General features: G+C 35.9%; 1 protein-coding gene across 7 annotated transcripts in view; it reads right to left on the reverse strand.

Moving 5' to 3' along the window:
* EXOC6B (exocyst complex component 6B) overlaps window positions 1-25215 on the reverse strand; it is a 721163-nt gene that overhangs the window by 181458 nt on the left and 514490 nt on the right. The window lies entirely within an intron of this gene.

The raw sequence follows: 25215 nt of genomic DNA on the forward strand, positions 1-25215 counted from the left end.
ATTCTTTGTCCTTGACTTCTACTTCCATTCCACTCTCAAAAATTCTTTCTTCTTCCTCTACCCCAATTTAATCTTAGCCTGAAGAGACTACATGAATACTATCTGCAATTTACAGTGGCACCTTGGGTACATGCTCAGTTTATGACTCTGGCTTCTATGTCGTTAACAAGAAGATGGCTGTACAGGGATATAGGGACAAAAACTAGTAACACTTAAGAATGTCAAATTTTATTGTCCCTGAGCCCTGCTTATTATGAAATCAAAAGGTCTTAAGTTCCCTATACACACACACACACATGCACATACACACACATGCCAAATCCAAAAGTTGGGCAGTTAGACTATTCTTCAATTCTTTCTATGAAGCCCACAGCCAATCTCCTATTTACCTCAAAAACAACTCAAGTGTCTGTTCAAAGCAAATATGAAAAGGAATGTTTTCCTTCAAATTATATTTCTATCCAGGACTGAATTTAAGAAACTATACAGAGTTGGTATCATATTCTTCTTTTGGAATCAATAAAATCTATCAAGATATTTGCATATATGTCTAGAAAATTACTTCCAACAACTAGTGGCTGGATAGATTCAAATGGTAATTTGTGAACAAGGTTAGGAACTTCTGTTCTTTAAAAATATTTTCCATTTGGTGGCTTCTCAGACATAGCATTTCATAAAACCCTTGCCCCACTTTTAAAAATAATGCTAATGACTTAGTTTGCAGGAATTATGAGAACATTACACAAAATGAAATTTAAAGCAATTTATTAAACTAATTAAAATATAGCACAGATGTATTAAACAACAATATACACAATTCTTATTGTAGACATTTAAAATTAAAAATGCCTCTTTTTTTATTTTAATGAGATAAACTATATGGCATGCTTAGCAGTACTAAAGCTTCTACTTGCTTTGGTAAGAAAATTCAAATGCCATACATAAATTAATTCTGTTGTATATTGCCCAAGTGATAAAACTTTTTTAAAAGAGTAAAATGCTGGCCAGGCACGGTGGCCCACGCCTATAATCCCAGTACTTTGGGAGGCCGAGGCGAGTGAATCACCTGAGATCAGGAGTTTGCGACCAGCCTGACTAATGTGTTGAAATCCCGTCTCTACTAAATACAAACAAATTAGCCAGGCATGGTGACACATGCCTGTAATCTGAGCTACTTGGGAGGCTGATACAGGAGAATCACTTGTACCTGGGAGGCGGAGGTTGCAGTGAGCCGAGATCGCGTCATTGCACTCCAGCCTGGGCAACAAGAACGAAACTCAGTCTCAAAAAAAAAAAAAAAAAAGTAAAATTCTAAAACTGTATGATGATTTTATGAAGGCTATGTTAATAAAAAGCTTGATATAATCCATTGTTTATATCTACAATAGCCAATATCTGTGATAACCTTGTATACAGGAGCTATTCGAGTTAAATGTACAATTTTCCCATACTATGCTCCTGTTAATAGCAATTCTTTGAATTACAGCCACAGCTATTCTTTTTGACTGCTTGGATTGTTAGGTGATCAGCTAAAATTAGCTTCCCATACTTGATAGTTTCTCCCAAGGATGATGGATTGTCACACTTGGCACTGCATAACTCAAGTCTATGCTGTATCACTCGAAGCATCTGAAGACTTCTCTGTCAGTACAAACCCTACTTGTGTCAAAATGGCAGCAATTATCAAGATGTTCTGCCATCCTATATATGTCCAACTCAACGGAATCACCCGTCTGAATGCTTGGAAGCTAGCTACACATTCTTGAATTTCCTTATTGGGCATGCTCCCTCGGGCTAATAGATTAAGCTGATGAAACAATTTAGGAATCTGGATGTGATACGCATTTAGTTCTCAGAGTCACTTTATTGACCTCATTTTTATGACACACTGAATCTTCCAGGTTCCCAAAGGATATAATGACCTTTTAGGCTTGATTGCCCCTTTTATAAATCAAGGAATCAAAGAATGACAGTTGCATCAGGTATGACAAAGTAAAGAAATTAATTTTCACATATAGCTTATGGAAATGTCTAATGAGTATATATTCAACCTCATATTTGTATGTTTTCTCATTGCTTTATGTATATAATTCTTGTCTTCTCACATAGATAGCAAACTCCTTAGGGATAAAGACCATTTCACAAAACCAAATATCCACTCAAAATAGTAGATGTTCAACCAATATTGTGTTTTAATTAAATAAGTTACACAAATAGCAAGATTCACTGGTCACATGTGCTCTTCACTGCCAATGAAAATCTCTGGATTGTAATAGGTAAGGGGTCCTTAATCTGAGTATCAATAAACAGGCTTTAGGAATTCATGAGCTCCCTAAAATTATATGCACATTGATTAAAGGGATGGGCTTTGGAGCAATAAAAATCAGAATTTGAATCCCAGCTTTCCACTTAGTAACTCTATGGACTTACACAATTTACTTAACCTCTTTACACTTCAATATCTTTATCTAAAAAATGAGGATAATAGAACATTCCTTATAGTGCTCCTATGAGGATTAAACAGAATAACACATGTGAAGCAGTTGGCAGAGTGCCTAGCATATCATAATTGAGTATCATTATAATTAGTTTTTCAGTGTAAATATGAATTTCTCTGCAAAGAAGGTTCATAGCTTACACTGAATTCTCAGACGGTTGGTAGCTCAAAAAAGGTTAAGAAACACTGTTCTATATCAAGGACAAAACATAAGAAAAAAATTCAGCGATGGCTCAGTGATGAGTTAGTGAGTTGGCATTGCTAATTTATTTATAGGCACTATTTAATTACTTCCTTTAAAGGAAATTGATATTATTAACTACTAGTGTTCTAGCTACAGCATAGTAATTTTCATTAGTATTTTTTAAAAATTTAATAAATGTATAAAATAGGTATTTTGTAACTTTGTGACTCAATATGCCCTCAGAAATATGATTAACTTTTAAAATATATTAAAAATGTTAATAGCGTTAGAAAGTGCGAATATTTTTTAAAATAAAGGAGAATTTGTATACACTCTAATTTCAACTATATAAAATATAATATGCATAGAAAACATGATAGTAAGCACTCACGTCATAATGTTACCCCAGGCTGCTACAGAGAGGAAGGTTATGAGGGTTTGTTTTTCTTCTTTATATTTTATAAACTTTAAAAAGAAATACAGACCACTTTTATAACCTGAGAGAAGGAAATGGAAGAACACACACAAACACATACACATTATGTAGTGGAGCTCATATTGCAGTACTTTCCCTAGTAACAAGAAATATAATTTGTTCAAGATTTAGCATTACTGGCAACTAGGATCGGTCTGTAAACCCAAATTCTCAGATGCTACTTGATAGAAAGAAGAGGAAAACTACCACATGAGAGAGGGGCAGGAGGCTCCCAGTCTCTTGTAATATGCTGATGCATCCTCAAATTGATTATATGTACACACAAGAAGCCTCTCTTTAGAGCTTTTAATTAAAATTGTCCTTCTCTGACATAATAAGAAAGAGAAATACATGCAATATTGGCCAAGTGAAACCAACGGATACATAGGTCACAATGGAAATTCCCTTTCTGGACTTATCTTTGCAATCCAGAATTTTTAGTAGGTTTTCAGTATCTAAGTGATCCAAGCCAGTACCAGAGATTCTGAAGCACTGGCAAGGAAATCAAGGTACTTGCTCCACTCAACGCAGAACCAAACCCTACCTTTGACCAATTCATGTTACTGGGAGACTGAATCAAAGTTCAGTGAGACTAGCAAGGTGGCTTCTTCTTGGGAAACTTGTTCAGGATAGAAGAGCCTCCGACAGGTACCAACCCATTCTCCAAGAAAGCTTGGCTCTTCCCAGTAGTTCTGCCCTGCTCCTGTCCAATCATGCATGGTAGAAACTCACAGAATCAAAGCTGATATCAGGAACTGACTCCAAGATACCATTTGCAAATGTGCAAAATCTTTCAATGAGGAAACTGCCAATTCATTTGAAATTTATGAAGGAAATATTTTCACTTAAAAAGTTAAAAGGAGGTATACAAAATTGCAGGAAAGAAGGCATATTGTCAGTAAATGAATCAGAGGAGAAAGAAAATCACTAATATACTTTACTTGCCAAATATCTAACTCTTCATATTCTCATACACACAAAAATCTATGAGATATGGTAGTCATTTTTAAAAACTATCAATTTTTCAAAACTATGCTATAATTTTATATTTCTAATAATCTTCACATTATAATGAAGTTACCAGAGGGAGAAAAGGAAGGAGTCCACCCATTTCAAAATGCTTTCTAGACTTCTTGTAGGCTGATCTTAAAATTAACAAATTCCGTCACTTAGTCAAGGGGAAAGAAACAAATTAACTTTAATTTGGTACATTCACACTTGGCTGAAGAAAGCAACATATATAAAAGAGCACAGAATACTAAATTAGAATAAAATGGTAGAGTGAGTTAGGAGGGGCCTTGAGAAGTCAAAATAACTGCATTAGTCTATAATCTATATATGTAGATAGGACATTTGGGAGTTTATCAAAAGAAGGCTGTGAGAAAAAATATAAAGCTAATTTTTCTAAATCTTTGCAAAATGCCATAGAACAAGAAGAGTTTTCAAAGTAAGATGAACAAGGTAAAATGTATTTCAGAAAAGCGAAACTAGCACAATGTCTGGCAAGTATATAAAATAGCAATTTTGGGAGAAAAAATAACTTGTTCAAATAGGAGGAAGGTGAAAAGACAATCTGCAAAATGTTAACAAGAGGTTCCTAGATAACATCAGTATACTATTGTTTCCAGTAAACTTCCAGTTTAGACAATGGACACGATAGCATCACCTGCTCTTGCTGAATGGATTAGGGATTTGGTTTTGGCCAAAATGCCAGAGAATTAGGGGAAAAAAGCATAAAAGCCTAAGGTATACTAGCTACTTGTTTATAGCTTAAGATCATGTTAGGTCACATGTGTTTTCTTCGTGGGAATGAAAAAATAAGAGCTGTTGTTGCTGTATTAACATAATGGTTTCCTGGTATCTGGCTCCCTGGAGCAACAGATGAAGGGTATGCTAGACTATGAAGTGTCTAGGGAAGCCAAGCCTTCTTGCATCACATCACAGTGGTTCCACTAAGCTAATTACAGAAAGGAGTTGATGTACTCCATAGGGAATCCAATTCAGATCCTACTGGTCAGAGAAAGGACGGCCAGAAGATAAGGAAGTAAGAACAAAGGGAGAACAATGTCAAGGAGAGAGAAAAGGAGGAGGAGGTGGAGGTGGAAAGGAAAAGCTCCTTGGAGATTCATCTGAGTATACTTGTCTAAGTGTGCTTGTATGGACGTGTAATCATACAAAATAGATACCATTAATTATCTAGGGTAAGACTGTATGATGTAAATTATTCTTTGCCTTTTTATATTTTAAATATGAAACTCACTAGATCTCCAACTTCGAGAAAGACAAGGGGCTGTAGGACATTGTGCCTATAATGAACAATACTGTACTGTATATTGTACACCTAAAAATTTAAGAGGGTAGATGTCATATACGTGTTCTTACCACGATTTTAAAAAGAATATGCACAAATCATGTCTGGCAAAGGACTTGTATCCAGAACATGTAATACATTACTACAATAGACTCGTGTTAGCCTTAAGGACACAACAGACTGATAATGAAAGGATGAAGAAAGACATTCCATGGCAATGATAATTAGAAGTTTTGTCTTATATCAGACAAAATACACTTTTTGGTAAAAATCTGTCACAAAAGACAAAGAAGGTAATGATATAATGATAAAGGAATCAATTCATCAGGAGGATATGGACCTAAAATTGGAACACTTAATACATGAAGCAAATATTAACAGAGCAGAAAGGAGAAATACAGCAATATGATGACAGGGGACTTCAATACCACATTTTTAACAGTGGATAGATCATCCAGACAGAAAAGCAATAAGAAAACATCAGATTTGAACAACACTATAGACCAAATGAACCTACCAAATACATAAGAACATTCTACCCAACGGTAGTAGACTATATATTTTTCTCAAGTGCTCAGAGAACATTCTACAGGATAGGTCATATGCTGAGTCACAAAACATGTCTTAACAAATTTAACATGACTGTAATCATCTAAAGTACCTTTTCTGAGCATAATCGTATATAAAACCAGAAATCAATAATAAGAAGTTATAAAAACTCAGAAATATGTGGAAATTAAGCAACACCCTTCTAAATAACCAATGGGTCAAATAAGAAATTAAAAAGGGAATAAAAATATATTGAGACAAATAAAAACAGAAACACAATATATCAAAACTTATGGGATGCATAAAAAGCAATTTTAAGAGGGAAGTTGATTTTTATTAGAATTTATTAGGTATCAGAATTATAGATATTTATTAATACCTACATTAAGGAAAATAAAAGTTCTCAAATCAACAACCTAACTTCACACATCAAGGAACTACAAAAAGAACAAACTGAGCACAAAATTAGAAGGAAGGAAATGATAAAGATCAGAGCATAATAAATGAAATAGAGACTAGAAAAAAATAGAAAAGATCAATAAAACTAAGAGTTAGCTTTCTTGAAAAGATAAACAAAATTTACAAGCCCTTAGCTTGAGCAAAGGACCTAAATAGACATTTTTCCAAAAAAGACATACAAATGACTATTGGGTATATGAAATAGTGCTCAAAATCACAAGTTATCAGAGAAATGCAAATCAAACCACAATAAGATAAACCATCCTACAACTTGTAAGGATGGCTATCATCAAAAATACAAGGCATAACAAACACTGGTGAGGGTGTGGAAAAAAAGAAATCCTTGTATACTGTTATTGGGAATGTAAATAAGTGCAGCTATTTTGGTAAAGAGAATGAAGGTTCCTCAGAATATTAAAATGAGTCAGGTGTAGTTGCTTCTGTCATCCCAGCTACTCAGAATGCTGAGGTGGGAGGATTGCTTGAGGATAAGACCAGCCTGGGCAATATAGCGAGACACTGTGTCTCTGAAAATATTAACAACAACAACAAAAAACCAAAACCAAAAAACAATGAAAAGAAAAATAATTAAAACTATAGTTACCAGTAATCCCACTTCTGGGTATATAGCCAAAGGAAATGAAATCAATATCTCAAAGAGATATCTGCCCTCCCATGTTCACTACAGCATTTATATTCATACTCACATTAGCCATGAAAGCAACTTAAGTGCCCATTAATGGTCAATGGAGAAAGAAAATGTTGTATATACACAATGGAATACTATTAAGCCTAGTGTGGGGAATCTTTTACCTCCTTGGTTAACTTCTAAATACTAAATTTTAGGTTAATAATTTTTCTAATGTATTATTCTCTTAAAAAACAAAAAGAAGGCTGGGCACGGTGGCTTACTTCTGTAATCTCAGAACTTTGGGAGGCCAAGGCGGGTGGATCACTCAAGGCCAGGAGTTCAAGACCAGCCTGGCCAACATGGTGAAACCCCATCTCTACTAAAAATACAAAAAGTTAGCCGGGCGTGGTGACACACACCTCTAGTTCCGGCTGCTTGGGAGGCTGCGGCACAAGAATTGCTTGAACTCAGGAGGTGGAGGCTGCAGTGCACCAAGATCATGCCACCGCACTCCAACCTGGGCAACAGAGTGAGACTGTCTCAAAACAAACAAACAAAACAAAAAGAAGTTGCCAACCATTGTAATAATAATACTAGCTTTTATAATTGCCCATGCATGTACCTTGACTGAGATCTTCATTTATTCATATGGCTTCAAGTGACTGTCTAGTGTACTTCCATTTCACTTCGTAGGATTCCCTTGGGCATTTATTGCAGGGCAGGTCTAGTAGGAAAGAAGTTCCTTAGCTTCTATTTATCTGGTAGTGTCTTAATTTCTCCCTCACTTGAAGGATAATTTTTTTCAGATATGTATATAAAATTACAGATTATATATAAAATTATATGTATAAAATTACATATACATATCTGGAAATATATATATTGATAGGTTTTTTTTCTAGTACTTTGGATATATTGACCTACTGCATCTGGCCTCCAAAGTTTGTAATAAAAAAACCTACAAATCTTATTAAGGATCCTTTGTATGTAATGAGTCTTGTAAGCACCAAAACAGAAATGCTTACAAAGAGTCTTGTAAGATCCTTCAGTTCATTTAAATTGGAGTTCTTCTGGCATGTTTATATTCATATCTTTCAGGAAATCTAGAAAATTTTACAGTCATTATTTCTTGAAATATTCTCTCTACCCATTTCTCTCTCCTCCTTGAGGACTTCCAAATGGCTAGATTGGCCCATTTGATGGGTCTCACATGTCCCTTAGGTTCTGTTTACTTTTTTCTATCATTTTTCTTTCTGTTCCTTACCCAATAATCTCCATTGCCTTATCATCCCATTCATTGATTCTTTTTTGTTTCTGCTCAAATCTACCTTTGAATCCCTTTAGTCCAATTTTCATTTGTTATTGTACTTTTCGGCTCCAAAATTTCTTTTTTGTTTCTTTTTAGGTTTTGTATCTCTTTATTGCTATTTCTAGTTTGCTCATACATCATTTCCATGAATTTCCTCACATCTTTCTTTAGGTCTTTGAACATCTTTAAGAGAGTTGTTTTAAAGTCTTTGTCTAGTAGATCCACCATCAGGTCGTTTCCAGGAGCAGTTTCTGTCGATTTACCTTTTTTTTTTTTTTTTTGCATTGCGTGGGCAATACGTGATACTTTCCTGTTTCTTTGTATTTCTTGTGATTTTTAATTGAAAACTGGACATTTGAATCTAATAATATGGCAACTTTGGAAAAAATATCCTTCCCCTTCTCTAGGACTTGCTGTTTTTTGTTACTGTTTTTGTTGATTTTTTTGTTGATTGTTATAGACCATGTCTATGGCAAGGATCAGCCTGATATGTAAACTTCAGGTCCTCTCACATCTTTTCTGAGCAGGTGCCTTTCTCTGGACCTCTACAGTTAGTTTCTAATTTTCTCCAATTATGCAATTGCTTTTGAATGTCTTAGTCTTTAATGTTTGGCTCCCAAATGGGGAAAAAGAAAAAAGAATGAAGAGAAGTAGGGAGAATAAAAGCATGAGCCCTTTAAATCTCCTGACATCACTTTAGCCAGAGGAGCAGGAGCGAACAACAATCCTGGGAAAACAAAAAAGAATGATCGCCCATCTCTGTCTGAACCTCTGTGATTAGAAGCAGCATTCAGCAATCAGAAGACAATTACTCAATATTTGGAGGACAAGGTCATTTTGCCCACTCTGGCTGCCACAAGTTGTGTGTAAGCTGCTTTGGGAACACATGCACAATTGCCTGCCATGGGATTGGGGTTGCGGATGGGTAGCTATTAGTGTACCAAGAAATAAAATTGATTAAAGTTAACCACACTTTAATGTCCAAGCCTTCCTCTGGAAGTTGCAAGTGTTTTATAGACTCTGCAGTTCCAAAATAGTTACATCAGATAAATTCTGCCAGGGTAATTATTGCTTAGGTGGGAAAACTGATTCCTGGTACTTCCTATTTCTCCTAAACATACTCTTATCGTCAACCCAGTAATTGCATTGCTTGGTATTACTCAAATGAGTTGAAAACTTATGTCCACATAGGAATCTGGGAATGGATGTTTAGAGCAGCTGTATTTATAATTCCCAAATCTGGAAGCAACCAAGATGTCCTTTAGTAGGTGAATGGATAAATAAACGATGTTATTTCCAGAAAAGGGAATATTATTTAGTACTAAAAAGAAATGGGCTATCAAGCTATGAAAAAACATAAAAGAACCTAAAATGCATATTACTAAATGACAGAAGCTAATAAAAAAGGCTACATATTGTATGATTCCAACTATATGACATTCTAGATAAGGGAAAATTATGGAAATAGTAAAGGATCAGGGCTTGCTAGGGGACAGAAGAAAGGGAGGGATTAATAGGTGCAAAACAGAGGATTTTTTAGGACAATGAAACTATTCTCTATAAAATTACAGTGGCAGATTCATGTTACTATACATTTGTCCAAACCCATTAGAATGTACAAAACAAAGAGTGAACCCTAATGTAAACTACAGATTTTGGGTAACAAGGATGTGTCAGTGTAGGTTCACTGATTATAACAAATGTGCCACTCTTGTGCAGGGTGTTGATGTGGAGGAAGCTATACATGTGGTAGAGCAGGGAGTATATTAGAACTCTGTACTTTCCACCCAATTTTGCTGGAAACCTAAAACTGTTCTAAAAAGTACAGTCTGCTAAAAAAAATTATGTATAAAAATGGCAGAGGAAAGTGAAGGCTAACTCTAACATATTCTCAAAGGTTTTTTATTTAGTAGGAAATGTGATTAAAATTGATAATAATGAAGTCTAATAGCAAATGCCAAACCAGTACTCCAAATGTATTTATAAATTTTCTTTAGAGTTCCATTCTCCTATCTTCTTACAATTGAGAACTAAGACAGACAGACATGGCTTTTTAATTAAACAAGGAATTAATCTCCCATAAATGAGAAGATAGCCACAAGCACGAAGAGTCCTTCCTGCTGCTGCTAAATAAACAGGCAGATCAATCTCCATCTGGCTGTACCATGTGCATTGAGAAGAAATGAGGATATAGGCACTTGCAGTGAGTGACTAATGTTAATGACAACATACATTTACCTGGAGAGAGGCATTGTTTTAAGAGGAATAAACCTAGAAAACTGGAGAAGCTTATTTCTATGTCTTGCCTAACATATAAGAATAATCAGTAAATAAGGAAATTAGTGGGTTGAATCTCAAAAAGTAAACTAAAAAACAATTTCATTTCAAAATTCAAAAAAACAGAGATGATTATCATTTTCTACCAGTTCACGGAGTCCATGGGAGGTTCATGGAGTCCATGAAGCACCGCTTTTCACCTAAGGAAATATTCTAAATGATGGATATGACTATTTTAGCTATATTCACTGAATTAAATGAGTAAGTTTTTCAATGTGTAGTTCCTTATAAAGAAGGAAGAGTTAAAGAAAGTAAAGAATATAACAAATGGCAGAACAATAGCAGGCTATATGGCATTGGATTTTCCCTTAGTCTTCCATAGACAAATAATAGCCAAGGATAACAAAGATGTTCTAGGATTTCAACCTACAATCTGAGGATCCCAAGATGAAAGGAGTATTTGTAATTGCTGAAGACTTTTGTATTAATAGATTTTAAAAGGTCAAAAAAGTTAAGTCAGTGAACTAGTTACAATCTAATCCCTTTAAATCTATTATTTCAATATGCAACTCCCACTCTAGAATATCAAAAACAAATACTCACTTTTCACATTCCTTTGTATACATATAAAATATTCTTTTCATTAAAATACATAGATCTATGTAAAGTCACAATTTTCCTCCAAGGTTCCCAAATGCGTCACAATTTTTCAAAATAAAGGTCAATTTCACCATATATCTTTTAAAATAAGGCCTCTCCCGTTGGCAATCAGCAGTGCTTCTGTGCATAATCTCTAGGAAAGATGAAGATCTGCCATGAAAGGGGTGGGCTTCCTGAGAGATGAGAAAGACTGGTGTTCCAAAGCAGTAACTTTATATCCTTGATATTTTTACTATGCTTTTAAGAACTTAATTTTATCCATGTGTTCGTTCAGCACTGATTATTCTGCCGCATGAACATATATCCGAAGCTATGGCTATCTGAAATTTTACATTGAGAAAGCATTCTGTAGGACATTTAACAGAACAGTGAAAATCAATTCTCTAGAAAAGCACTGTCTAAATAGAAATGTAAACCACATGAGTAATTTTTAGATTTCTAGAAGACACATTACAAAAAGAAACAAGTAAAATTAATTTTAAAATTAAGAATATATTTTGTTTAACTCAATATATCAAAAATGTAATTTCAACATGAAATTAATATTTTCAAAATTATTGAGATAATTTGTATTTTTTCAAAATCCGGTATGTACTTTATACTTACAGCACATGTCATTTTCTGACTACCCACAATTTAAGTGTGCAACAGCCTTTTGTGGCTGGTAGCAATAGTACTGAACATCGTAGCTCTAGATGACATTGATTATAACAAACGGAAACCAAAATGAAGTATGTAAAGAATGACTTAAGATTTTGGAATGACAAGGAAAGGGCACTGCCAAAACCCGTAGCAATATGAATTCTATTTTTATATTGGCTATGAAATTGGAATTGAAGCAAATGTCCATGATACTACACTATGGCCTCTTATGTTAGTCTATTCAGGCTGTTATAATAAAATACCATACAGTGGGGAGCTTATAAAAAACAGAAATTTATTTCTCACAGCTCTGGGATGGGAACTCCAAGATCAAGGCACCTACAGATTCAGTGTCTAATCGGGCCTGTGTTCTGGTTTATAGATAACACCCACTTATTGTAGGCTCACACGTAGAAGGTGTAAGGGATCTCTCTGGGGTCACTTTTGTAAGGGCACTAATCCTATTTACAAGGTCTCTGTCCTCATGACCTAACCTAAAGGCCCCACCTCCTAATATGGTTGCCTTGAAGTTTAGGATTTCAACATATGAATTTTGGGGGAACATAAATATTCAGGTCATAGGACTTTTGTTCAGTTCCCATTATGAGAAAATTCTCTTAGTATTTGGAACTTAAAAAATGTTGCCCTCTTAGATAATGAGAGAGCTATATATTTTGTATATGCTTCAACATGCTTGTCAGTACATTTTTATTATGTCTCTACAAATTCTTTACTTGTATTCTTGCCTTCATCTCATTTTTGCTTTCTTATATCTAATTTATTCATTTTTCAAATTTATAGTGTTGAAAGTGGTCACAAATCACTTGGAAAGCGTAGGATATAACGTTTTTAAAATGACGACAGTTGATCAGCATATAAGTTTCAGGACAAAAACTCTCTGCCTCAGTTTCCCCAGCCAATGATGACAGTAGCAAATTTGAGCAACAACTGCAAATACTGCAAATTGTTTTATAAGTGTACAATATAAAATAAATGCTGATCGTTAACAAGAAAAATATTAAGACTAATGTTCAGGACTCTTGAGCAAGGTGGAGGTATGGCATACGTTACAAAAAATGCTGAGAGTGAGAAAATTATAAAGGTAGGTTCCACATGGGGCGTTTCTTAGGTTAAAAGAGCTACATTTTTTTTAAAAGTCAGTGTGACCCATTCCAAGCTGAAAGGAGATAATGTTTCTCTCATATATATTTCATATATGGTCTTACAATCTGCTAGCAAAACTTAGTCTCATACTCCAAATTAATGTCCACAGAAAATGAACATATCATTGGCTGAGATAATGGGGATTCTAGCCCTTTTAGAATTTATTAGCTATGTGACCCTAGGCCAAACATGTAAGTTCTCAGTGCCAGATGTCTCAGCTGTAAAATGAAGATAATAATATTTCACTTGTTTAAAGCTATGGGACTGAATTGAATATACTCTTGAGGTCGGTGATATAATAAGGAATATATCTGGTCTTTGTCCCTGGATCCTGGCATAGAGCTTCAAAAACTCATGGAAATTTCCTGAGTGATGGAATACCTTTTGTTATTTATAATGAGCTCCTTTAGGCAATATCTGAGTTTATGTTAATGAGGTAACTGATGGCGGGGCCTTAGAGAATCTGAAGGGAGGGGCTGGCCATACCATAAAGACCAGTTACGGAATTGAACAGCTGGAGCTTTGAGCTCCATCCCTGACCTCCAGGACGCGAGAAGTACTGGAGATTGAGCTCAATCATGTAACTAATGATTTAATCAATCTTGCCTATGCAATAAAACCCCATATAAAAACTGTGGACACTAAAACACAGTGTGGTTTCCTGACTGATGAAAACACTGATAAGCTGAGAGGGAGACACACTCAGATTCCATGAGGAGAGGACATGGATGATCGCTATACTCCCCACCTCAGTCAAGCCCTATGTGTCTCTTTCATTTGGTTGTTCCTAAGTTGTATCCTTTATAATAAAACTATAATTGTAAGTACACAGCTTTCAGTGAGTTCTGTGTGTTGTTCTAGCAAATTATTGAAACTGAAGGGATTGTGGCAAGTCTTAGTCTGTGGCTGGCTAGGCAGAAGTGCAGGTGGCCTGAGGACACCGGAGACTTGCAACTGGAGTCTGAAGTGGGGCAGTCTTGTCGGACTGACCCCCCTGTTTGTGGGGTCTCTGCTAACTCTGGGAAGTTACAGTTAGATTGAATTGTAGGATACTCAGTTGGTGTCAGGGAATTGTGGTCAGAACATAAAGTCCAATCCAGATTAAGGGCAGTACAGCTTGATATGGGGTCCATTTTAATAAGTAGGTTATAGCCAAATATGTCCCAGCAAAAGTAATTGTGAAAACTATTGGCCTTGGATGCAATAAAACAACAACATGCATTTTTATCTACATGGCCACCTCTTCAATGAATTGAAAAATTAAATATATTATATTAAAACAGTCTTCGTTAGACTTCATTAGCGACCATTTTTGATAATGGCATAGTAAAACATTATGCATATCTTTCCTGGAAGAAGTTAACATTTTCTATATTGTCTAGTTTTCCTTCTTTGCTTCATGGAATTGTTCTAGGATTAGCTGATAATTTTTACCCCCAATATAGAATTTTAATGTAAAGTATTAAAACAATGATCTAACATCCAGGCTAAATTTATGCAATTAGATCAATATTAACATAGATAACAAACAGTCTGTCATTCTGCTTATAAAGGCTAATGAATTTATTCTCAGAGGTCAAGAGCTAAGACTTAGGATCCATCTTATTAGAGAATATAAACTTGGGACTAAGAGCTCAGTTTGATGTGGTGTTTTCCCTTTTCTCTTTTCCTAAAACAAATAAATTTTTAAAAATAAAAAGGAGAAGAGAATCTCTGCCAATGAAACCTGAGACCTTAAGCTGGTAGTTATTAGGTAAGGCGTCAAAGATTTGACTTCAGACACAACAGAAGCTCTAAAGGAAGCATTAGGCATTTGAACTCTTAGGTACTGCTGAGAGAAGGAGATTGGTGTTTAAAGGGAATTTAGATTAGTTTGAGGAAAAGGAAATGAACTTTTTCTCAAGGTACATAAGCAACTTCTTTCCATGATAGACTGGTGCTTTTTAAGGAATATCTTAAGTGCCAGTAAGTATAGAGCATAAATGAGCATTTCAAGTATTAAAAGCAGCCCTGTCTTTAAAACGTTCCTTGTTGAAAAAGCCCTCACAAATGCTTTTGTAGGGGAGAGTCAAGAACCTCACCCTTTCCCCTGGTTAATTGTCTGGGCAGGGGATCATGCTACACCTTGTTTCCATCCATTGACGGGCAGACAGCTGAGAAAGAGATTCCAGTGAGTCAGAGGGGAAGGGCAGGCCTCAAGCAGTCTGACAGCTGGATTTGGTAAAAAAGTGAGCAGACCTGAAATTCTCCAGAAAGGTACATCATTCAGAATGAAAGGGGAGAGAATGACAGAAAGAAGAAAAAGTTATTAGGAAAATTTTACTGATGCCTACAAAGAAAACAAATTAAAAATAATTTCTCTTTATTTGTGGTCCCATTATATGTTTGGTGTTATTTACAATTAAACAGTTCATAGTCATTTGGCTTAACAATAGCGACATAAGAAAAGTGACCACTGAACTTCTCAGAGGAAGTGAAATAAATACCTTGTTTCCTCCCTTTCAAATCAATTTCTGAAAGACTTGTTTACAAACACTGACTCACCGTCTTTATCTTCCATTCATTCCTCAACTCTGCAATCTGGTTTCCACCACCCTACTTCCACTAAAACTACTCTTTCTTTGGCTTCCTTCTTACTAAAGCAACACTTTTTATGTCCTTAGGCCATTTACATATAACCTGTAATATTTGGGACATGCTTATACTGTAAAGTAATTTGTTTACCTGAAATTCATTTTTTCCCCTGAACTTTAAATTTAATCAGGCATCCTGTTTTTTATCTGGCAACCCTACTTATAACTGGTTTCTACATCTAGTCTTGGCCTCTCTCCTATGAATTTATTACACTGTTGCTATAATTATTTTTCCAAAGTAGAAATGATCATGACACTCTCATACCTAAAACATAAACAGCTCTCAGTATTCTTAGAATAAAGTATATGCTTCTTAATACATCTTGCAAGATCTAACAATAACTTATCTTTCCATGAATTCCTTATGACTACCCCACTTCATTTCATCCTATTCTCTAGTCAAAATGAACTAGTTTTAGTTCTCTAATTTAAGATAACTCTTCAGTATGCTCTTTATTTTCTTTCACAATTTGTACATACTACTGCCTTTCAGAACACACTTCCTAACCAACTTCATCACACTTGAATGGGTAACACCTAGTCATCTAGTCCAATTGGGGATTTTAGTGCAACCCATTTACATATAACAAATTACTGAAAAAATTATGAAAGGGATTAGCTGAGTTGCACAAATTCATAGCTATTAGTGGTTACACAAAAACAAAAACACAGGCCTCAATTCACCCATCCAAATGTACATTATCCCACTATTGATCCTACCATACCATCTGCTCCTTCCAGAAAAGGAGTAGAAAATAGAAGGAAAATAGAGTCAGCTACCAGCATAGAACATTAAAGGCAAGGCTTTAAAAAGTCTATACATTGACTTACTAGCTCTTGGAACTTCAGGCTTTCTAAATGGAAGTGTTGGCAATGATATTTTCTTCAGTTTTTCTAAATTTCGATCTCAGAAATATGCAATTGAGAATGCTAAGGTGATATTTGGGTTTTTTCTCTCTCTTCTTTCTTTCATGCACATAAATGCAAATAGATTAAAGAGAAAGAAAGAGGACAAATGTTAATACTTGTAATACTAAAAGTAGATTAAATATATGATTTAATTAAAACAGCATAATCCAAATCAGAATCTGTTAAACGCTGGCATGCTGGAGTGAGTAAGGATGCAAAGGCATACTTTTTAAAATGTCTTACTTAAAAAAAAAAAGTCTTATAAAAGTTAGGACTGTAATCAATTTTTTTGAGATGTATAAGGTGTTATTCTACCTTGTACAGTAGATGGATTAAAATGTTATGGGAACTTCTTGTAGACCTCAGTAGAAATCTGTTAACTTGCAACAATTAAAACAATTTCTAAATAGACATGGTATTTAATATGGTTTCCCGGTTTATATCCCATAAAAGAGCTCAATTAATATAAACAGTTTACTGATGTCAGCCCTAACAACATGAAGCGAGGGCCAAAAAACATATTAAATGTACTAGTGTAAACACTGGGAGACAAGCAAGAGCAGTGAATGCATCAGAAATTCTTGGGAGATTGGGGCATACTACGAACATTAGGATTTTGGCCTACATGGGTGAAAGGAAGAACAAATGGCTTGATGGAAGGAGGGGCACCAGTGCTAAATAAGTAAAATAATTTTCAGCTGAGGTGATGTTTGGAGTTAGTTGATAGAGCAGAAAGAGATGACCACACACTACCCTTGAGCTAATGGTAAGGTCTCCGGTTTGGAATGATGATTAAGATGGGTTGTTCTTTCTACTGGCTCATTTATCCCTGAAAATGCTTCTGTGTGTTTTCAAGCAAATTATGAGGATCAATCTCCACAATGAAAACTTTATATTTTATTTTATTTTATTTTATTTTTGAGATGGAGTCTCACTCTATCACCCAGGCTGGAGTGCAGTGGTGCCATCTCGGCACACTACAACCTCTGCCTCTCAGGTTCAAACGATCCTCCTGCCTTAGCCTCCCGAGTAGCTGGGATTACAGGCACCCACTACCATGCCCAACTACTTTTTTTATACTTTTAGTAGAGATGGGGTTTCACCAGGTTGGCCAGGCTGGTTTCAAACTCCTGACCTCAAGTGATCCAACTGCCTCAGCCTCCCAAAGTGCTAACATTACAAGCATGAGCTACCATGCCCAGCTGTAATGAAAATTTTAAATAATCGTTTCTTAAAATTTCTAGTAAAAAAATCAACAGTAAAAAGGCTTTGGAAATTAAGAAAATCCTACAACATACTACTTTAACTGTGACAAAACATGTTTTACCAAGTCTGGAATCAGGGTCAAGTGATATGAAAATAGTAATAACCACAGCATACTGTTCTTCTTTGAAATGGCATTACTTATTCTTTCTGGTCCATGAAACTTAAGGTGTAGAAGGTCTCAAAGTTGCAAAAAATAAGAAATGAAATCTGAAACAATTAAAGTTGAAAATGCAGAGAAAGAGGGATGGAGCAGCAAGCTTGGGACAACAACTAAAAAATAAATTTGTCCCTCTCCTTTTCAAAACCATGTATCAGGAAAATGGTCTTTTAGAAACTATTAGTTGAATAAGTTAGATCTTCTACTGCCAATGGCTTCCCCACCCCAATATCCCTTGAAATAAAACCAGAAGGAAACAGCTAAACAGTTTCAAAGAGCAACCAGCCACTGTCTGTAGCTAGAGATGGAATAAGTACCATATTTACCAAACAGCCAGACAGCATTTCAGGGTATTGAGGGAACTTGCCAGAGAAAAGAAGTTCATTTGTGAATTATGATCTTTCACGTAGTAGGTCCTTTGTACTCCCTCATCACGAACATTCGCAGCATCCAAGGTAAGTTCTGCTACCAGAAACAGTACTTTGTTTTTGTTGGTCAATCTCTGAAAGTCAATAGCATGGCTTGACAATGATGTATGTCAAGGTTAGAGCAGCATGATCCATCTCCATTTTCTTGACAAGGATGGCATCTTAGGCCAAGATAAGGAGGAACAGGTTGCTTGCTCCCGCTGTTCAGGTTGGCAGCACCTACTATCAAATGACCAGGTATCTGGCAATGGGCTCAGAGAAACAATGACTGCCTTTTCTTCTGGAATTCAAGGAACTTCAGCCTATAAACTAAAATAACTGCTGAGTGGGCACTACTCATTGACCCATGTCTGAGAAAAGCCCTCTCAGAGTACAGGGTCCATCATCTGTGGTCAAAAAGAAGTGACACTGCCATTTTAATGGCCAGGAGGGCTTCTATTTGGGTTCTCCATAGCTAAGAAAGGCATATCATAAAAGCACAGCACCTAGCAAGGACAAGCCTTGTAGGCATGGTAAGATAAGAGCAAACAAAGCAGAGCTTTTGTACTGCCTATTTTTGACGACAAAAAGATTTGCAGTTTGTGTACTTCCCACACCATTCACCATTTTAGATTTAAGAATCCAAACTCAATCCTGCTTTTAAAAAGAGCTGGTAAGGGCCTGGGAGGTGGAGGAGAGACCATCTATAAATTTCCAAAGAAGCTTTTACATAAGTTGATTGAGAGCTGTGTGCCTGAAAAAATGATACAAGACTATGGTCGCTATTTTCATCCTACACATTCCTACTGCACTTGAGTTTTAGGTATAATTTCTTATATAAAATATCTGCAGTGTGCCAGCTCCTACAGAGAAAACAAGGAACACAGAGAATGAATGAACTATTGACTACTGTATGCATATATACACACACTCATATATATATAATTGCCAACTTAATGATTCTCCTTTGTAAATCTATATGTTTCACTGCAATTATTAAATTCAAATGAGAATTTTGAAACACTAATACAGAACAAAACTGAAAAAAAGGAAACCAAATGATAAAATGAATGAAGAGGGTATGCACTAACAAAGATTGGCAACTCAAATCCCTATATATTTCCAGTAGAGAATGAAAGCATTATTGTAAAAAATATAAAATATTTCTCTGATTCCATTAACCAGTCGGGCAAGCAAAAGAGAACATTCATTAGCCATGGAGCTTTTCTCATAAAGCAAGTTATAGTCTTCATGATTTTAAAGCAATAACAACTAACTATCCTTAGATTTTCACATGTGCAGTGCACTGCAAATTGTAGAAAACAAGTTTATTTTTCTGCACACAAATTTGAAGTCTATCATCAATCTTTTGACCTTAATGTTTCTCAGATTGGAGACAGCAAAAAGCAGCAGCTTATTTTACAATTATAATTCAGAAGGATGAGGCTAAGGACAGCAGTAAGGGATTGAAAATTATTGATACTGAAACACACAACATGTCCTTCAGTAGTCCACCCATAGGAAATTTGCATTTTAAAGCACTATAAATTCTCTAACAAAAGGGACATCTGTTATTTTCATTTAACCTAGTAGATGAAGTTTAAAATTTTATTGGGTTCAAACTTCCTCCATTTGTCTCTCTTTAAACCTTACATTCTTAAGACTGCTCTTTTAATTCTTGAGGAGGTATCAAATGTCTAAGATGCAATTTGTAAAGTATCCTTTGGCTAAAGTATTAAAATATATTTTAATTGAAAAGGAAGTACATTTAAAATGTTTTGTAAGATTCCTTACTATGAAATGGTGCTGTTTGCTACAATGATTAAACATTCCCAAGATTTACTTAATTTCACATAGAGCCAACTTTTATTTTTAAAATACATTTCTACCAGTATGTTCATGTTCAGATACCCAAGTTTCCAAAATAAATTTATTCATATTCTTTAGTTTCTTCTGACGTTCAGGACTGCTTAGCTAACATGTTTTATTACAGCAACTCTGATCTCACCCATAACCACACTAAACGTCTCTACTAGAATATTACAGTGCTTCAGAGCTTGACTAGACAGGTTGATTTTCCTCTGAAACCAACATTATCCAGCCAGGCATGGTGGTACATGCCTGTAGTCCTAGCTACTCAGGAGGCTAAGGCAGGAGGATTGCTTAAATCCAGGAATTCAAGGCTGTAGCGTGCTATGATTGCCCCTGTGAATAGCCACCATACTCTAGTCTGAGCAACATAGCAACATCCTGTATCTTAAACAAAAAAACAAAACAAAACAAAACAAAAAAACTAACACTACCCCAAAGTAAATAGTATAAGGCAGACTATATGAGACAGTCCCGCCTTAAAGAATCACATATAAATTTTCTTTTAGTAAAAAATTATGGACCTTATTACATGGCCATTGACTTTATAAGAGCCAACACCCAAAACCTGCTTTCTGCTTGCATATACTCTGAATATAGTAGTCTTTCCCTTATCTGCCATTTCACTTTCCACGGTTTCAGTCATCTATGGTCAACCACTGGCTGAAAATATTATATTGCTACCCTTGCACTGTGGGGCCATTATTGGGGTAAAATAAGAGTCACTTGAACACAAGCACTGCCATACTAAAAAAGCAGAACTGAGAACTGAGACGGACACTAAGTGACTAACGATTAACGGGCAGGTAGCATATAGAGCGTGAACACACTGGACAGAGGGATGATTCATTTGCCTAAGTGGGACAGCCAAGATTTCATCACACCACTCTGAATGGTGTAATTTAAAATATGTAAATTGTTGAATTCTGGAATTCTCTTCACTTCATCTCATCACACAGGTGTTTTAACATCTGACATCAACACAAAAGGGTGAGTACAGTACAGTAAGATATTTTGATAGAGAGACACCATATTTATATTACATAAGAGCATGTTGTTATAATTGTTCTATTTTATTATTATTATTGTTAATATCTTATTGTACCTAATTTATAAACTAAACTTTAACATAGGGAGGCATGTATAGGAAAAAGCATAGTATATATAGTTATGTGTTGTATAATGATGTTTTAGTCAACAATCAATTGTATATATGATAGTGGTCCCATAATATTATAATGGAATTGGGCTGGGTACGGTGGCTCATGCCTGTAATCCCAGCACTTTGACAGGCCAAGGCAGGTGCGTCACTTGAGGCCAGGAGTTTGAGACCAGCCTGGCCAACATGGTAAAACCCTGTCTCTAAAAAAAAAAAAATACAAAAATTAGCCAGGTGTGGTGGCACACACTTGTAATCCCAGCTACTTAGGAGGCTGAAGCAGAAGGATCACTTGAACTCGGGAGATAGAGGTTGCAGTGAGCCGAGATAGTGCCACCACACACCAGTCTGGGCAACAGAGCAAGACTGTCTGAAAAAAAAAAAAAGATGATAATGGAACTGAAAAATTCCTATTGCCTAGTGATGCTGTAGCCACTGAAAGGTCATAGTGTAACACATTACCTCTTCTGTTTAGATACAAATTCTTACCACTGACTGTGTTACAACTGCCTATGGTATATAGTACTATACACGCTGTACAGGTATGTAGCCTAGGTGTGTAGTAGGCTATACACCATTTAGGTTTGTATAAGTACACTCTATGATGTTCACACAACAATGAAATCGCCTTACAAACTTCTCAGAACATATTCATGTCACTAAGCAATGTACGACTGTATAAGGTTCAGTACTATCCACGGTTTCAGGCATCCACTGAGGCTCTTGGAATATATACTGCATAGATAAGGGGGACTACTATATAAGTCCTCTGGTAAACATGGCATATTATATAACTATAATGAAAACCACATAAACATATTTAATATTTATCTAATAATTACAATATGTATTTATGTTCTGTCATCTGTAAAGCATTTCACATGCATTGTCTCATTTAATACTTACAACAACTCTCCACAGACATAAAGCTATCCACATGATTCCCCTTCTCATAATAAATCTTAATATCTTGGAACTAAATGGAAATTCAGACATCACCTAGACCACCTTTCTCATTTTATAAATGAGGAGCCCAAAGCCCAAACAAGGTTTAATGAATACCCAAGACCAAGACTATACTTAGCCATTGGCAAAATTGAGGTTATAATACAATGACCTCCAGCCCAGTACTCTTTCCAATGATGATGATGGCTGCTAACAATTACTGAGCATTTACAATAGCAATTATTCACTTAGTCATCACATGTCTATGAGATAGGTACAAATATAATTTCATTTTACAAATGAAAAAAATAAGGTTTAGAGAAGTTGAGTATGCCCAAACTACTACATTGAAGATCCAGGTTTTAAAGGACAATCTATCTATTTCCATCACCTAAGATTTTAATTATTATGTATTATATTGCTGGCATATTAAGAATTGACTGTTGGTGGTAAATATGGCTTTATAATCCATCCAAGTTTGTGGTACGATGTATGTACCAAAATTGCCATTCACTGACTCTCCAGTTGCATACCATGCTAAGAGAATATTCCTTAAGATTGTAACCACATCCTAGTTTTCCCTATTATTCACATCTCATGATATCTATCTCAAGCTACTTCCTACCTCAACTCCCTCCCATCTTCAGAGCAGACCAAACAGATCTAGAAACTGAAGTAATTGCTAATTGTATCATATTTACTCACTCAAAAATTATTTATTATTAATGTACCATATGGCAGGCACTATGCTAAGTCCGAAGGAGATAGGACTGAGTGGGGCGACAAGATCCTTGCCCTAACTAATCTACTGTTTACCTTTTTCTTAGACTCTATGAAATGAGTATATTTAAAATAAGCCCTCCTCTATTCTTGAACTGGTTTGAATAGATTTTTGCTCCTTGCTCTATTGTTTGAATGTTAGTGTCCACTCTAAAATTCATGGTGAAATTTAATCTTCAATGCAACAGGATTAAGAGGTAAAGTTTTTAGGAGGTGATTAGGGTATAAGGGCTCAGTCATCATGAATGGGATTGGTAATCTTACAAAAGGAATGAAGGAAACTACCTAGGCCCTTTTTGCCCTTCTACCCTTTCTACCTTGTGAAATCACAGCATTTGAACCCTCCAGAGGATGCAGCAATAAGGCACCATCTTGGAATCAGTTTTCAAGCCCTCATCAGACACTAAACCTGACAATACCTTGATCTTAAACTTCCAGCCTCCAGAACTGTAGGAAATAAATTTCTATTATTTATAAATTACCTAGTCCCAAGCATTTTGTTACAGCAGGACAAATGGACTAAGACAGTTGCAAATAAACATACTCTAATTAAGACAGATTATTATTAGGGAATGAGCTGCCAAACAAAAGAGAAAGTAGAATGTTTGGAATTAGTTAGCAGGTAATGATAGGGAAAGGGGATTGAGACTTCCCTTCTGATATGTATATTTGTTTGTATATTTCTGTTTGTATATTTGTCCCCTCCAAATCTCATGTTGAAACATGATTCTCAATGCTGAAGGTGAGGCCTAGTGGGAGGTGTTTGGGTCATGGGAGCAGAGCCCTTATAAATGGCTTGGTGCCCTCCCCACAGTAATGAGTTTATGTGAGAGCTGGCTGTTTAAAAGAGCAAGGCTTCTCCCCCACTTCTCTTGCTCATTCTCTTGCCATGTGACATGCCTGCCTGCTTCCCCTTCCCTATCCACCATGAGTAGAAGCTTACTGAGGCCCTCACCAAAAGGATCTGCTGGTACCATGCTTCTTATACAGCTTGCAGAGCCATAAGCCAAATAAACCTCTTTTCTTTATAAATTAACCAGCCTCAGATATTTTTTTTTTTGTTTATTTCAGATGGGGTCTTGCTCTGTCACCCAAACTGTAGTGTAGTGGCGCAATCTCAGCTCACGGCAACCTCCACCTCCCAGACTCAAGCAATCCACCCATCTCAGCCTCCCACGTAGCTGGGACCACAAGCATGTGCCACTACGCCCAGCCAATTTTTGTATTTTTGGTAGAAACAGGGTTTCGTCATGTTGGCCTGGCTGGTCTTAAACTCCTGAGCTCAAATGATCTGCCTGCCTCAGCCTCCCAAAGTGCTAAAATTACAGGCGTGAGCCACTGCACCTGGACTTCTCAGATACGTTTTTATAGTACAACTTCATTTCCCAGGGTGGAAAGCCAACAGTCTGTGGAACATGGCAGCCAAGCTCATAATTAAGGTATTATCTTAAGTCACTTATGACTATGTTCCCACTGAGGGAGAAGCTATGGAGGACTAGTGTCTGCTGCCATTTATCAATTTTAAAAAATTGAGGAATACAAGCCAAGTGATCACTTTTAACAACACTGGGCAACTTAGGATAAAAATGAGGCCAATTCTCATCCTTCCTAGAATGCCCATCTCAGGAATCTAAGGAAACACAGAACTATAATGAAGCTCTATTGCAATAATCCCCCCTTCCTTCTGCAGCTGGATAGCTGAGTAAGCTGAAAATCAAATAAGTTGATTTCAAGTTTCTGTTGCCTTCATAATCCCATTATATTTTCTTGATAAATGCAAGGATAGTAAAAGAAATCATGGAATCTCAGGAGAATGGCGTGAACCTGGGAGGCGGAGCTTACAGTGAGCCGAGATCTTGCCACCGCACTCCAGCCTGGGCGACAGAGCAAGACTCCGTCTCAAAAAAAAAAAAAAAAAAAAAAAAAAAAAAA

This window comes from Theropithecus gelada, chromosome 13 (genome assembly GCF_003255815.1).
Source record: "Theropithecus gelada isolate Dixy chromosome 13, Tgel_1.0, whole genome shotgun sequence".
Taxonomy (NCBI): domain Eukaryota; kingdom Metazoa; phylum Chordata; class Mammalia; order Primates; family Cercopithecidae; genus Theropithecus; species Theropithecus gelada.